Source organism: Elephas maximus, chromosome 2, assembly GCF_024166365.1.
Source record: "Elephas maximus indicus isolate mEleMax1 chromosome 2, mEleMax1 primary haplotype, whole genome shotgun sequence".
NCBI lineage: Eukaryota > Metazoa > Chordata > Mammalia > Proboscidea > Elephantidae > Elephas > Elephas maximus.
In genome coordinates, this window is record NC_064820.1 from 105,019,664 (window position 1) to 105,036,342 (window position 16,679).

Sequence of the window (16,679 nt, forward strand, 5' to 3'; positions counted from 1 at the left end):
TGCTGCAGTGACTTGCTAATTTTGACACTTACAGAAATATTGGTTCCTTAGGTGACTTAAAACATCAAGATTATGCTTTTAAATTCAAGTTATGAAACCCCCTGTATACGTGTGTGCATTTGTGTGCGTGTGCATCTGTGTATGTGTCTTCCTGGCACATATTTTAGTAGTCTCTGAGATCTAATCTAGTTGCTCCCTAATGAATGTGTGCTGAACTGAATTATTAACATTACAAATCTTTTGAAGTTTTGTGTCCGGGGGACAAATCATGTTTAAATTTAAAATATGCAGATCCAATGGCTTATTTCTTGAACACACTTATGCTCAGCACACAAGCAGAACATGGCCAGATGTCAAATATTTAATATTAAGTTTAATTTTGATTGTGTCTTACCCTCACTGTAAAATATTATAAATTGTCTTTCAATGTATATATACTCTTGGGGCCAATATCAGAAGAATAATTTTTTGTAAATCCAAACTTTGAATTAAAACAGTATGCCAAAGTACTTTCCCATCCCAAATGAGAGAATCTAAACGTATGAGATTCAAATTTAGTGATTTCCCCCTCTAGGCTGCTATTGAGATAGCCTAATGGGAAGTCTAGGAGCCCTGGTGGTGCAGTTGTTTAGCAATCGGCTGGTAACTGAAAGGTTGGTGATTTGAACCCACCAGCCACCCCGAGGGAGAAAGATGTGGCAGTCTGCTTCTGTGAAGATTTACAGCCTTGGAAACCCTATGGGGCAGTTCTACTCAGTCCTCTAGGGTTGCTATGAGTCGGCGTCAACTGGATTGCTGTGGGTACAAGACAAAGTCTACCTGCAAAGGAATGGACATCTCTCACTACAACTAAATGTACCGTTTGAGATTTTGTTCACTGGGAAAATTTCTCTTCCCACTCTTTTTCAATGAAACTCCTATTTAGGGCTGTAATGCTGCAACTGTTCACTTCCTTTGGTAGACAGCTTATCATGCGGAACAGCCTATCATGTAAGACATTTGCAGTCAGTCTCCTCTACTTCCACGTTCCAGGCAGCCACTGACCTGATTTCCATCACCATAGATTAGTTTTTCCTGTCCTAGCAGCTCAGTTAAATGAAATCATACAGTATGTATTCTTTTTGTCTGGCTTCTCTCAAGCATAATGAGTCTTTCAATAGTTTTTTCTTATTGCTGAATAGTATTCCATTGTACAGATATACCACAGCTTGTGCATCCATTTACTAGCTGAACATTTAGGTTGCTTCCAGGTTTTTGATATTTTGAATAATGTTACTATGAATACTCATTCATAAGTTTTTATGGACATATATTTTCACTTCTCTTAACTAAATACGTTGAAGTGAAATTACTGGGCTAAATGGTCAGTACATGTTTAAATGGATAAGAAGCTCAAACTTAATCCAATGTTATATTCTGTTCTCCTTAGTCTAATAGCTTTAGAGCACATTTTCAAACACATTCCTCTGATTTCCGCTAAAATATATTAGTAAAATTTTGCAATTCTTTTAGAATATATGCAAACTTACCTTGGGTCAAACTTTGCTCTTGCTTCTCTGAAGTTTTTTGGGATATGACTCTAATTATAGTTAGAGAAGTAATAAAAGGTTGTTGGGGTATAGAATAGACATCTTCTTACAAGGCAACCTCCTCTAGTGAGGTTATTGCATGGTCTTTAACAAGGGAAAACTGGTCTCCTTAGATTCAGGAAGAGCTTTGGCTTCCCCTTGCAAGAGAAGCTCATGGAGACAATTGCTCAAGCCCATCCCATGCTGTGGAGATGTATCATCAGACAGCCCTTCACCAGGCAAAAATCCCTGCGGGCTCTGATGCCTAATGCTATCGCATAGCTTGAGTTAAACATCTCTCTCAGGGTTTCCACTTTATTATTTCCTTAATTCAACGTTAGGCAATGAAAACATTATTGAGTTCCTTCTTGTGCGTGTATCAGGTCCCAGACAGTGGCAGTACGGCAGTGAATAAGATAGGTATGGTCTCTGACCTTAAAGAACTTGTAGCCTCGTGTGGAAGTTAGTTATAATACACGTGAAAAAACCCTTTGTCGTGTTGATTCTGACTTGTAGCGACTCTATAGGACAGAGTAGAACTGCCCCATGTGGTTTCCAGGGAGCACCTGGTGGAGTCGAACTACTGACCTTTTGGTTAGCAGCCGTAGCTCTTAACCACTATGCCACCAGGGTTTCCACTGCTCCACCAGGGCTCCATAATACAAATAACCTAATACACATGAACACCCCCAAAGTGCATAGATACAAATTGTGGGACTGCCGGAAAGAAAAATTGGAGTATGGTCAGGTTATCCTGGAGGGAATTTACATTAAGGAGTGTTGGAGCAGAGAAAGCTCTTTTGAAAGAGTGTTGCTTAAGCAGAGGATTGAAATTAGGTGAAGAGGGGAGGGGCAGCCAGGCAAAGGGAAGAGCAAGTGGCAAGGCCCTGAGGCAGGAGAGAGCTTCCATTTTAAATGAACTGAGAAAAGGTCAGACTTGCTGGAAGGAAGGAAAAAAGCAGGGGAATGTGGGTGAGGTAGGCAGCAGTCAGATCCTGCATTGCTTATAGGCCATGTTAAAAGTTTTAGATTTTATCCCAAGTGCAGTGAGAAGCTATTAAAGTGTATAATGCAGGGGAATGATTTAAAATTCAATATTTCTCAAGATCATTTGACTGTGGTGTGGTGAAGAATTGAAAGGAATCCATGTAAGAAGTGGGTCGTATATTAAGTAGTTCAGGGTAGATAAATTAGAGAAGAAGTGGATGGATTTGAAATACCCTTTGTAGGAAGAGTTCCACATGTCTTGGTGATTGATTGGATGGGGGGATAATGGAGAAGGAGCTTTGAGAACGATTCTGGGTTTGTGTCATGAGCAACTTGAAGGGTAGAGATGCCAGTTAGTGCTATGGGAGGACTAAACAAGAAGCAGATCTAAGGAAAGATCAAAGTTTGGTTTTTGAACATGGTATTTTTGAGGGGCCTGTGAGAGATAAAGTGTGGGTACCAAGTAGGCGAAGAACCTTGGGTTTGTTCCTCAGATGAAATGTCTGGGTTGGAAATGTAAATTTGGGAATCACTTAGCGAGAAAAGCATTAATGGAATGGAAGGCTCTGGGGTGAGCATATGGATGGTTGAATACTATCAGAGATGGTTGTGTTAACAGGAGATCCCTGTCTGCTGTGCACTCCCACCACTTCTACTCTCAAAGATGACCTGGTTTTCTACTTCTTTTTTTTGTTTTTTTTTTAAAGGAATGACCTTTTTATATCAAATCTTCTTCCCTGTCTTCACTCTAATCTATTTTCCATGGTATCAAAGCATCCTTGGTAGTTTTTCCTGCGACTCTCTCTCCACTGTTGTCTTCTGTGGAATTTATCTCTCCTGCTTCTCTCATCTTTGACCATATCAATCCCCTTGTCATTTGACCCCTAAATTTTGGATTTACCCAAGAGTCTCATACTGGGACTTTTTATTTTGTATGTGTCTACTTCCAAGCTTAATAAGCATGTAAGCATGTTGTTAAAATACAATTCTTCTGGTCTCAGCTTTTTATTGAGGCTCTAGATAGCAAAAACAAAATAAAACAGCCAAATACCTAAATATCCCAAACTGAAGTGCTAGATCACCTACTAAGGATGTGCTAAAAGCTTATAAGATGGGATTTTCTGCCATTAGTCATCACCCGTCTCCAGTCTTTAAGAGAATGGTGTTTAAAGTATTGAAGGAGAAATTCCTTGGAGACAATTGAGGTAGTATGTTGGCATTTCCTCCCCCATTGTGGTACGTAGGGGATGATGCTTTCTCTTCTTTCACCTCAGAATAAATGAAGTCGTTTGCCATGTGCCCAGTAGAATGGAATGTTAAGATACAAACTTTTAAAAGGTGATATTAATTGTACAAAGATATAATTACAGAAGGCTTATATGTCTGAGAATGAGTGAAATGTTTTTGTTGTGTCATAGATGCCCTTTTTGTTTACAGATGATTACAGAGGCTAAAATAGCTTGCCCTTTTTAAGAGCACAACCTTTCCCTTGGTGATCTTTTAAATGATTGGTATAATTCATTAGCTTGGTATAAAAATTGACAGACATATTTTGTACAATTTCCAGTAACGCATTATTTATAGATGTTTTGCGCTGTGATTTTTATTAAGTGTGTAGAATAACATGGAAAGTGCAATTGATTTTTTTGTGTTTTCCTACTTTGCATTTTCTTTGGATACAAATCTGTAGTTTAACTTCACTATTATAAATGGGACTATTAACATCTACTACCTGGGAGTATTTTCTAGAACAATTAAGATTTTTTTTAACACTTGTTTAGACACAGAGAACTAGATATAAGAATCTATGAACACTTTTAAGCCCCCAAATTTGTAAAGAATGATGCATAAGGTTCCTTTTCTTTTTATGATTAATCCTGAAAATAATTGTAGTGTTTCATAGTGGAGTCATTTACGTTGAATAATATGGTATTACATTTGCCTACAATGATGTAGTTATTACACTGAAGGTAACATTTGTTTTTCAGGATTAAATTTAGTGACCAGAAAAACACTGGAGGCCAAGATTTGTGTTGAATGGTATTCAGTTAGAAACAAATAATTGACAAGATTTAACAAATGAGGTGATTTCATGAACTACTCTAGATTTTTCCTCTTTTCTTGAAAAATAGTAACACTTTGTTTGCTTTATCATGTGGTAAATTGGCAGGGCCTTTGGTCAGAGCTTGCCCTCTCCTGATTGCCACAGCCTTCGCATGGCATGTCCCCTCTTGTACGGTGTCTGCCTGGCGCCATTGACATTTGAGCTTTTGGCCCATAGCATCCCTAGGTCTGAATGTTAAATATATGTGTCTTCACACAAGACACTGATACTAGTAGAGACTTCTACTTTTTTTTTTAACTGTTGTTTTTCCTCAGCAATTTCTATACTTGCTTGCTCCTAGTGGAAATTTCACTTAATGTTGAGTGTCATTTGTCTTATATTGTAATTTATTTGTATATTTAACATTTTTCGTTTTGAAAAATAATATATGAAAACTCAAAAGATAATTTATTTGACTTAGGTATTTTAGATATAAAGAATGCAAAAGCATGCATTTTAATTAGTGCAAAGTCAATGCAAGGAAAAATGACAAAAATTGTGGAGTGTGTGTATTCATGATACACCCTCTTTGCAGTGATCCCTGTACCAGGAGTGCTACTTAGCATTCTAGGCATTTGAAGGATAAATAATTGGATGAGTCTGATTCTTTTTGCAAATATTTGTATATATTAAATGTTATGAATATATATTGGATTTGTAATAACTGGATTGAATTGTGTTAGCGTGTGTTATATACTTATATACATAGTAAATATTTCAAATATTTAAATCTAAAATTGGAAAGACTGATTTTTATAATCTTCCTGAAAATGCAGATGGTTTTCTATTCATACCTAAGACTCATGAATTTTCCCAATTTTAAAAAAAGAATATTATTTTGTGCTTTTAATATTTACGATCCTTAAACTACTCCTTTCCTTGCTGAAAGCAAAGATGATTTGTTTAAGCATGATATCTGTGCCAGTTTTTAAACAACTACACTAAATCATGAAATTATTTTTAAGCACTTGTAATTTCTGGGAGAGGAAATCATCTCTCTTTAAATCATACAAATAGCTTCATTGAATATTGTGGTCAAACATGGAGGGCTAAGTCATGTTGATTCCTTTGTCTCAGAATATAATAGAAGGATGTGTCCTTTAGACAGGGTGAGTGGAGAAGAGATGATTGAGCAATGTGAATCCGGCAGCCCCTTACTTGCAAACCCAAGCTAATAGCAAACCCAAAGGGACAACCAACATTGAATAAACCTATTTGGTTAGGTCTTCTCTTACGGAAAACTCTCATTTCTTACCCCTTATCCTTTTCAATTAAAAGTTGAAAACAACAGCTAATTTGAAATGTATAAGGCCATATACAAAATTCAATAGCCATGAAATGCTCAAATACCTAATACTCCTTTGAAGAGGCTGTATTAGTTTCCCAGGACTATCGTAACAAACTGCCACAAACTAGGTGGCTTAAACTAACAGAAATTTGTTCTTTCACAATTCTGGAGCCTAGAAGTCTAAAATCAAGGTGTTGGCAGTGTTGGTTCTTTTGGGTGGCCCTGAGGGAGTATCTGCTCCATGCCTCTCTCCTGCTTCTGGTGGTTGCCAGCTATCCTTGGCTGGTAGATGTATCATTCCAATCTCTGTCTTCACTGTCACATGGCATTCTCCTCTCCGTGTGTCCATGTCTCTGCTTCTTCTAAAGACACCAGTCATATTGGGTTCAGGGCCTAGCTTAATTCAATATGACCTCATCTTAACTAATTTCATCTGCAAAGACTCTATTTCTAAATAAGGTCACATTCACCGGTACAAGGGTTAGGACTTAAACACGTCTTTTTGGGAGACACAATCCAACCCATAGCACGGGGTATTATGCTAAACGTAGGAAAATAGAAAGCTAGGGAAATTTAATTTTTGCCTTTGTTGTACTCTTCTCCCTTGCCTCTTTCTTTCTTCATGCTCATTACCCTCTTACTTTTCCAGACTCATTTTCTGTCTGACTCTCAGGGATTATTTTTCTTTTGCTTTTATTTGTATACATTTTGGGTTCTGAGGGTAGGTCTGCCCTGGATCTGCACTAACTATGAGATGATTCTTGGCAGTAGAATTGACTGTTACAGGAAAGTCATTAGAAGGTGTGGATTCAAAGACACCTTAGTGAATTTCTAGACCACTCACCTAGGACCAGAATATCACCATTGTAAGGAAAGTAATACTGACTCAATATAAAATCTAGAGAATTTCAAATGATTCGACCCCCTTCCCATCCCTTATTTGCACTTGAAGCCTTTATTACCTCACTAATTTAATTTCACTTAAAGTAGTATATGGACTTCCATTTTCTGGACTCTAAGCTTCCTTAGGGCAAGAACCGTGTGTTCAGAAGCAAGTTAAGAGCAGATTCTGGAGTCAGGCTGCTTGAGCTAGAATCCTCGTCTGCTATTAACTAGCTGGGTGACTTTGGGCAAATTACTTATTAGCCTGTGCCTCAACCTTGAAGGGTGGTTGTGAGAATTATATGCAAAAGGCGCTTTTAAGAGTTCCTGGTTAAGAGTGTTATGTGAATGTTTACAATTCTATCATTGTTCTTTGTGACCTTTGAGCCCAGCATGGCACAGAGTAGGTACTAAAAAATTTTTATTGAAATAACTCAAGGAATTGGACCCATGTGAACTGTGTGAGAAGCAAGAATTGTACCACTGAGTGATTTGCAAAGTGAGACCATTCCATTTTTCCTTGTTTCCTTTCCTGACTCCTGTCTTTGTTTTCCCTTACCTACAGGCACTTTCCAAAGCTCAGGTCCTGGTGCCTCTCAACATTTGATCCTGCAGCCTCTTCCCTGGAAATGTTATCTTTCCCATGATGTCATCTCTTATCTCTGAGGCAAATGATACTGAAATCCACTGTGCTGGATTTACGTATATGTCCATCATTCTGCTTCCAAAAGGTAAACCAAAAGTGAAGGAGAAGGCACTAGCTAATTTCCAATTATAAAACTTCTATCATTTTTTATGTCTTCTGCTGTCTAATTCCATATTTCCAACAACCTATTGAGTCTTTTACCTCATATTTCAACTGAACCCATCATTTACCCACTCAAATGAACTCCTTTGGTATTTCTTTCTGTTATTGTCTTAATCAAGCCACATCATCGTCATTGGGCACTCGTAATGGCCTCCTAACTGATTTACTTGCCCCTGCAGTCTGTCTTCCATATCAGACACTGCTAGAGTTCCACAGCCACAACTAATCTCGAGACACAAGACTAATCAAGTCATTCAGAAGTTTTTAATCAGCCCTCAGTGCTGAAAAAAATATACTTAAACATTTCATCTTGGAATTACAACTCCTCCCATTCCATTTTGTTCCTGTGTATTGTCCTATTATTCATTAGTTTACTAATTAAAACAGAAACTATACATTCAGCATCTAGAATTTGTCATGAATTATGCTGTTGTTCTTAGGTGCTGTCAAGTCGATTTTTGACTCATAGAAACACAATGTGACAGAGTAGAACTGCCCCACAGAGTTTTTGTGGCTGTAATCTTTATGGAAGCAGATTGTTAGTTCTTTTCTCCAGCAGAGCTGCTGGGTGGGTTTGAACCACCAACCTTTTGGTTATCAGCCAAACACTCAATCATTATGCTACCAGAATGCCTTTTGAATTGTGTTAGGGATAAAAAAAAAAAAAAAAACAAATGAATGAGAGACATAGTTCTACTCCTTAAAGAACACATAGTCCAGTGGGTAGCCAAATAATCCAACATGTACAATGCTGTGATGAGTGCTGCGCAAGATGTGAACTGAGAGTGCACTGAAGACACACAGAAGCAGACATTAGCTGAAGGATGTTTGGACATCAAAAACTGTAGCTAACATCTGCAGCTGATCATGGAAATAGTGCAGAGCTGGGCATCTTTTTGTTTTGTTGTGTATAGGGTCACCGTGAGTCAGAGCTCACTCCAGGACAGCTACCAACAACTTGGAGATAAGAAACATTCTGGGAAAGTAGCACTAAAAAAAAAAAAAAAAAAAAGTCTCCATGAAGTCGATTATGACTCATGGTGACACATGCGTGTCAGAGTAGAACTGTGCTGCATAGAGTTTTCAATGGCTATGATCCTCTGGACACCCACATGTCTGTCAGTTTGTCATACTGTGGGAACTTGCATGTTGCTGTGATGCTGGAAGCTATGCCACCGGTATTCTGATATCATCAGGGTCACCCATGGAGGACAGGTTTCAGCTGAGCTTCCAGACTTAGGCAGACTAAGAAGAACCTGGCAGTCTACTTCTGAAAAGAATTAGCCAGTGAACACCTTATGAATAGCAGCAAAACATTGTCTGATGTAGTGCCAGAAGATGAACCCCCCAAGTTGGGAGGCACTCAAAAGATGACTGGGGAAGAGCTGCCTCCTCAAAGTAGAGCCGACCTTAATGGCGTGGATCAAGTAAAGCTTTCAGGACCTTCATTTTCTAATGTGGCATGATTCAAAATGAGAAGAAACAGCTGTAAACATCCATTAATAATTGGAACCTGAAAGTACGAAGTATGAATCTGGGAAAACTGGAAATCATCAAAAATGAAATGGAACACATAAACATCAATATCTTAGGCATTAGTGAGCTGAAATGGATTGGTATTGGCCATCTTGAATCAAACAATCATATGGTCTACTATGCCAAGAATGACACCTTGAAGAGGAATGGTGTTGCATTCATCATCAAAAAGAACACTTCAAGATCTGTCTTGAAGTACAACACTGTCAGTGATGGGATAATATCCATATACCTGCAAGTAAGACCAATTAATACGACTATTATTCAAATGTATGCACCAACCATTAAGGCCAAAGATGAAGAAACTGAAGATTTTTATCAGCTTTTGCAGTCTGAAATTTATCAAACATTCAGTCAGGATGCATTGATAATTACTGGTGACTGGAATGTGAAAGTTGGAAAAAAAAAAAGAAGGGGGTGGAACCAAGATGGCAGAATGGCAGAATAGAAAGATGCTTCTGGCAAGTCCTCTTTACAACAAAGACCCAAAAAAACAAGTGAAACAAGTACATTTGTGACAAGCTGGGAGCCCTGAGCATCAGAGGCAAGCTTAGATAATGAACTGAGGGGCAGGGGGAGGAAGAGACTGTTCAGAAGTGGAGAGGAGTTACTGGACCTGAATCATGGGGAGCCCTCAGGCACCATTCCCAGAGCGGCAGCGGTGGCGGCGGCGGGCTGGTACTAGCATTTGGCCGCAGTTTCCTCAGGGAGAAGCAGCCAGCCACACAGCCTACTCACATCTCCAGAACCTGAGGAGAACAGTGCTCTCGGCAAAAGCTAAATACTTGTGTATATTTTACCGTGCTCACCAGGGTCTATCTCAGGCCCAGGGATTCAGCCGCTGAAGCTGGCTTGCGGGTGGGGGTAAAACAAAACAAAACAAAACAAAACAAAACAAAACAAAACAAAAAAATAAAAGTTTATTTTTATTTTTTATGTTTTACCCTCACCCCCAAGCCAGCTTCAGCGGCTGAATCCCTGGGCCTGGGATAGACCCTGGTGAGCACCTAGAGCCATCCTTCTGGCCTTGGGGAAGGAAAAAAAATTGCAATTGGGAGGAAAAGATAATTTGCTAGCTGCATTAACCGGGGGAGCTCAGGACAGAAGCAGCTTCTGACCAAGCATGAACTGTCCATGGACCTTGAGCACCTTTCCCTCCTGCATGGACCTGTGTGGGCCTATTTCAGGAGAAGAGGCCCTTGTTGGCAAACTCCAATCATTTCAGCTGTGCAATGGAAAGGTGGGTGTTTGACGTTTGACATTGCTTTGCCTATTAAGCAAGGTCCTCACCTACACACATCAGGGACCTAAAGACTGCTAGAATCATATTAGATTACTATGAAAAACTATACTCAAACAAATTTGAAAACCTAGAAGAAATGGATGAATTCCTAGGAACACACCACCTACCTAAACTAACACAAGCAGAGGTAGTACAACTAAATAGACCCATAACAAAAGAAGAGATTGAAAAGGTAATCAAGAGAAGAGTTAACACCACTACTACTAAAGGAATTTCAGAGCATAGAAAAGGATGGAATACTACCAAACTCATTCTATGAAGCCACCATATCCCTGATACCAAAACCAGGTAAAGGCACCACAAGAAAAGAAACTTAGAGACCTATATCCCTCATGAATGTAGATGCAAAAATCCTCAACAAAATTCTAGCCAATAGAATTCAACAACATATCAAAAAAATAATTCACCATGACCAAGTGGGATTCATACCAGGTATGCAGGGATGGCTCAACATTAGAAAAACAATTAATGTAATCCACCACATAAATAAAACAAAAGACAAGAATCACATGATTTTATCAATTGATGCAGAAAAGGCATTTGACAAAGTCCAACACCTATTCATGATAAAAACTCGCAGCAAAATAGGAATAAAAGGAAAATTCCTCAACATAATAAAGAGCATTTATACAAAGCCAGCATCACCCTAAATGGAGAGAGCCTGAAAGCATTCCCACTGAGATCGGGAACCAGACAAGAATGCCCTTTATCACCGCTCTTATTCAACACTGTGCTGGAAGTCCCAGCCAGAGCAATTAGGCTAAATAGAGAAATAAAGGGCATCCAGATTGGCAAGGAAGAAGTCAAAGTATCTCTATTTGCAGATGACATGATCTTATACACAGAAAACCCTAAGGAATCCTCCAGAAAACTACTGAAACTAATAGAGAGTTCAGCAGAGTATCGGGATACAAGGTAAACATACAAAAATCGGTTGGATTCCTCTACCCCAACAAAAAGAACATCGAAGAGGAAATCACCAAATCAATGCCATTTACAGTAGCCCCCAAGAAGATAAAATACTTAGGAATAAATCTTACCAGAGATGTAAAAGACTTATACAAAGAAAACTACAGTACACTCCTTCAAGAAACCAAAAGAGACTTACATAAGTGGAAGAACATACCTTGCTCATGGATAGGAAGACTTAACATTGTAAAAACGTCTATTCTACCAAATGTGATCTATACGTTTAATGCAATTCTGATCCAATGTCATTCACTGGGATGACATTCTTTAATGAGGTGGAGAAACAAATCGCCAACTTCATATGGAAGGGAAAGAGGCCCCGGGTAAATAAGGCATTACTGAAAAAGAAGAACAAAGTGGAAGGCCTTACTTTACCTGATTTGAAACCTATTATACCGCCACAGTAGTCAAAACATCCTGGACCAATGGAACAGAATTGAGAATCCAGACATAAATCCATCCACATATGAGCAGCTGATATTTGACAAAGGCCCCAAACAGTAAAATGGGGAAAAGACAATCGTTTTAACAAATGATGCTGGTATAACTGGATATCCATCTGCAAAAAAAATGAAACAAGACCTATACCTCACTCCATGCACAAAAACTAACTCAAAATGGATCAAAGACCTAAATATAAAATCTAAAATGATAAAGATCATGGAAGAAAAAATAGGGACAAAGTTAGGAGCCCTAATACATGGCATAAACAGTATACAAAACATTATAAAGAATGTAGAAGGAAAACTAGATTAACTGGGAGCTCCTAAAGATCAAACACCTATGCTCATCTGAAGACTTCACCAAAAGAGTAAAAAGACTACCTACAGACTAGGAAAAAGTTTTTAGCTATGACGTTTCTGATCAGCGCCTGATCTCTAAAATCTACATGATACTGCAAAAACTCAACTGCAAAAAGACAAATAACCCAATTAAAAAATGGGCAAAAGATAGGAATAGACACTTCACTAAAGAAGACATTCAGGTAGCTAACAGATATATGAGGAAATGTTCATGATCATTAGCCATTAAAGAAATGCAGTTTAAAACTACAATGAGATTCCATCTCACTCCAACAAGGCTGGCATTAATCCAAAAAACACAAAATAATAAATGTTGGAGAGGCTGTGGAGAGATTGGAACACTTATACACTGCTGGTGGGAATGTAAAATGGTACAACCACCTTGGAAATTGATTTGGCGCTTCCTTAAAAAGCTACAAATAGAACTACCATACGATCCAGCAATCCCACTCCTTGGAATATATCCTAAAGAAATAAGAGCTTTTACGTGAACAGAAATATGCACACCCATGTTTATTGCAGCACTGTTTACAATAGCAAAAAGATGGAAGCAACCAAGGTGCCCATCAATGGATGAATGGATAAATAAATGATGGTATATTCACACAATGGAATACTATGCATCGATAAAGAACAGTGAGGAATCTGTGAAACATTTCATAACATGGAGGAACCTGGAAGGCGTTATGCTGAGTGAAATTAGTTGCAAAAGGACAAATATTGTATAAGACCACTATTATAAGAACTTGAGAAAGAGTTTAAACTGAGAAGAAAACATTCTCTTGTGGTTACGAGAGCAGGGAGGGAGGGCAGGAGAAGGGTATTCACTAATTAGATGGTAGATAAGAACTACTTTTGGTGAAGGGAAAAGCAGCACACAATACACGGGAGGTCAGCACTGGACTAAACCAAAAGCAACGAAGTTTCCTTTGCATGCTTCAAAGGCCAGTGTAGCAGGGGCAGTGGTCTGAGAAACATGGTTTCAGGGGACATCTAAGTCAATTGGCATAATAAAATCTATTAAGAAAACATCCTGCATCCCACACTTGGAAGAGTGGTGTCTGGGGTCTTAAACGCTATCAAGCAGCCATCTAAGCTGCATCAGTTGGTCTTAGCCCACCTGGATCAAAGCAGAATGAGAACACCAAGGACACAAGGCAATTACGAGCCCAAGAGACAGAAAGGGCTACATGAACCAGAGACTACATAATCCTGAGACCAGAAGCACTAAAATGTGTCTGGCTACAACCAATGACAGCCCTGACAGGGAACACAACAGAGAACCCCTGAGGGAGCAGGAGAGCAGTGGGATGCAGACCCCAAGTTCTCATAAGACCAGACTTAATTGACTGAGACTAGAAGGACCCCAGTGGCCATGGCCCCCAGACCTTCTGTTGGCCCAGGACAGGAACCATTTCCGAAGCCAACTCTTCAGACATGGATTGGACTGGACAATGAGTTGGAGAGGGATGCTGGTGAGGAGTGAGCTTCTTGGATCAGGTGGACACTTGAGACTATGTTGGCATCTCCTGCCCAAATGGGAGATGAGAGGGTGGAGGGAGTTTGAAGCTGGTGAAATGGACACGAAAAGAGAGAGTGGAGGGAGAGAGTGGGCTGTCTCATTGGCAGAGAGTAATTGGGAGCGTGTAGCAAGGTGTATATGGGTTTTTGTGTGAGAGATTGACTTGATTTGTAAACTTACACTTAAACCACAATAAAAATTATTAAAAAAAAAAGAAGGATCAGTAGTTGGAAAAGACGGCCTTGATGATAGAAACAGTGTCAGATAGAGAGAATGATAGAATTTTGCAAGACCGATAACTTCTTCATTGCAAATACCTTTTCTCACCAACATAAACATTGACTTTTTTTTATATACATGGACCTTGCCAGATGGAATACACAGGAATCCAATCAACTACATCTGTGGAAAGAGACGATGGAAAAGCTCAATATCATCAGTCAGAACAAGGCCAGGGGCTGACTGGGGAATAGACCATCACTTTTGCTCATATGCAAGTTCAAGTTGTAACTGAAGAAAATCAGAGCAAGTCCATGAGAGCCAAAGTATGACCTTGAGTATATCCCATCTGTATTTAGAGACCATCTTGAGAATAGATTTGATGCATTGAACACTAATGACTGAAGACCAAACGAGTTGTGGAATGACATCAAGGACATCATACAAAGAGAAAGCAAGAGGTCATTGAAAAGACAGGAAAGAAAGAAAAGACCAAGATAGATGTCAGAGGAGACTCTGAAACTTGCTCTTGAACGTCGAGCAGCTAAAGCAAAAGAAATGATGAAGTAAGAGAACCGAACAGTAGATTTTAAAGGGCGGCTTGAGAAGACAAAGTATTATAGTGGCAGGTGCAAAGAGCTGGAGATAGAAAACCAAAAGGGAAGAAGGCATTCAACGTTTCTCAAGCTGAAAGAACTGAAGAAAAAATTCAAGCCTCGAGTTGCAATGGTGAAGGATTCTATGGGGAATATATCAAACAACGCAGGAAGCATCAAAAGAAAATGGAAGGAATACACAGAGTCATTATACCAAAAAGAATTAGTTGACGTTCAACCATTTCAAGAGGTAGCATATGATCAGGAACCGATGGTACTGAAGGAAGAAGTCCAAACTGCACTGAAGGCATTGGCGAAAAACAAGGCTCCAGGAAATGATGGAATATCAATTGAGATGTTTCAACAAACAGATGCAGAGCTGGGGGTGCTCCCTTGTCTATGCCAAGAAATTTGGAAGACAGCTACCTGGCCAACTGACTGGAAGAGATCCATATTTATGCCTATTTCCAAGAAAGGTGATCCAACCAAATGTGGAAATTATCGAATGATATCGTTAATATCACATACAAGCAAAATTTTACTGAAAACCATTCAAAAGCGGCTGCAGCAGTATATCGACAGGGAACTGCCAGACATTCAGGCCAGATTCAGAAGAGGGCGAGGAACCAGGGATATCATTGCTGATGTCAGATGGATCCTGGCTGAAAGCAGAGAATACCAGAAGGATGTTTACCTGTGTTTTATTGGCTATACAAAGACATTCAACTCTGTGGATCATAACAAATTATGGATAACATTGTGAAGAATGGGAATTCCAGAACGCTTAATTGTGTTCATGAAGAACCTGTACATAGATCGAAAGGCAGTCATTTGGACAGAACAAGGGGATACTGACTTTTTCAAAGTCAGGAAAGGTGTGCATCAGGGTTGTATCCTTTCACTATACCTATTCAGTCTGTATGCTGAGCAAATAATCTGAGAAGCTGGGCTATATGAAGAAGAACGGGGCATCAGGATTGGAGGCAGACTCATTAACAACCTGCATTATGCAGATGACACAAACTTGCTTGCTGAACGTGAAGAGGATTTGAAGCACTTACTAATGAAGATCAAAACCACAGCCTTCAGTATGGATTATACCTCAACATAAAGAAAACAAAAATCCTCACAACTGAACTGATAAGCAACATCATGATAAAAAAAGAAAAGACTTAAGTTGTCAAGGATTTCATTTTATGTGAATTCACAATTAACACCCATGGAAGCAGCAGTCAAGAAATCAAACGATGCATTGCACTGGGAAAATCTACTGTAAAGGATCTATTTAAAGTGTTGAAAAGCAAAGAAGTCACCTTGAAGACTAAGGTGCACCTGACCCAAGCCATGGTATTTTCTTTCTTTTTTTTTTGTACTATCCTTTAAGTGAAAGTTTACAAGTCAGGTCAGTCTCTCATACAAAAATCTATATAAAAAAACACCTTGGTATATACTTCTAGTTGCTCTCCCTCTAATGAGACAGCACACTCTTTGTCTCCACTCTCTATTTTCATGTCCCTCTGCCCTCTCATGTCCCCTCCAGACAGGAGCTGCCCACACAGTGTCATGTGTCTACTTGATCCAGGAGGCTCACTCTTCACCAGTATCCTTTTCTATCCCATAGTCCAGTCCAATCCCTGTCTGAACAGTTGGTTTTGGGAATGGTTCCTGTCATGGGCTAACAGAACATCTGGGGACCATGACCTCCAGGGTGCCTCTAGTCTCAGTCAGACCATTAAGTCTGGTCTTTTTACAAGAATTTGAGGTCTGCTTTTTTTTTTTTTTTTATTGTACTGCTTTCCTGTTCCCTCAGGGGTTGTCTGTTGTGTTCCCTGTCATGGCAGTCATTGGTTGTAGCTGGGCACCATCTAGTTCCTCTGGTCTCAGGCTGATGTAGTCTCTGGTTTATGTGGGTCTTTCTGTCTCTTGGGCTCATAATTACTTTTTGTCTTTGGTGTTCTTCATTCTCCTTTGCTCCAGGTGGGTTGAGACCAATTGATGCATCTTAGATGGCAGCTTGCTAGCGTTTAAGGCCCCAGATGCCACTCTCCAAATTGGGATGCAGAATGTTTTCTTGATAGATTTTATTGTGCCAAT

General features: G+C 39.3%; 1 long non-coding RNA gene across 2 annotated transcripts in view; it reads left to right on the plus strand.

Moving 5' to 3' along the window:
* The window catches only part of LOC126068367 (uncharacterized), a 411,592-nt gene that overhangs the window by 202,834 nt on the left and 192,079 nt on the right, over positions 1 to 16,679 (plus strand). For both annotated transcript variants that reach the window (XR_007515662.1, XR_007515655.1), the window contains exon 3: positions 7,395 to 7,560. This is a non-coding gene — a long non-coding RNA (uncharacterized LOC126068367). The remainder of the gene's footprint in view (positions 1 to 7,394; positions 7,561 to 16,679) is intronic.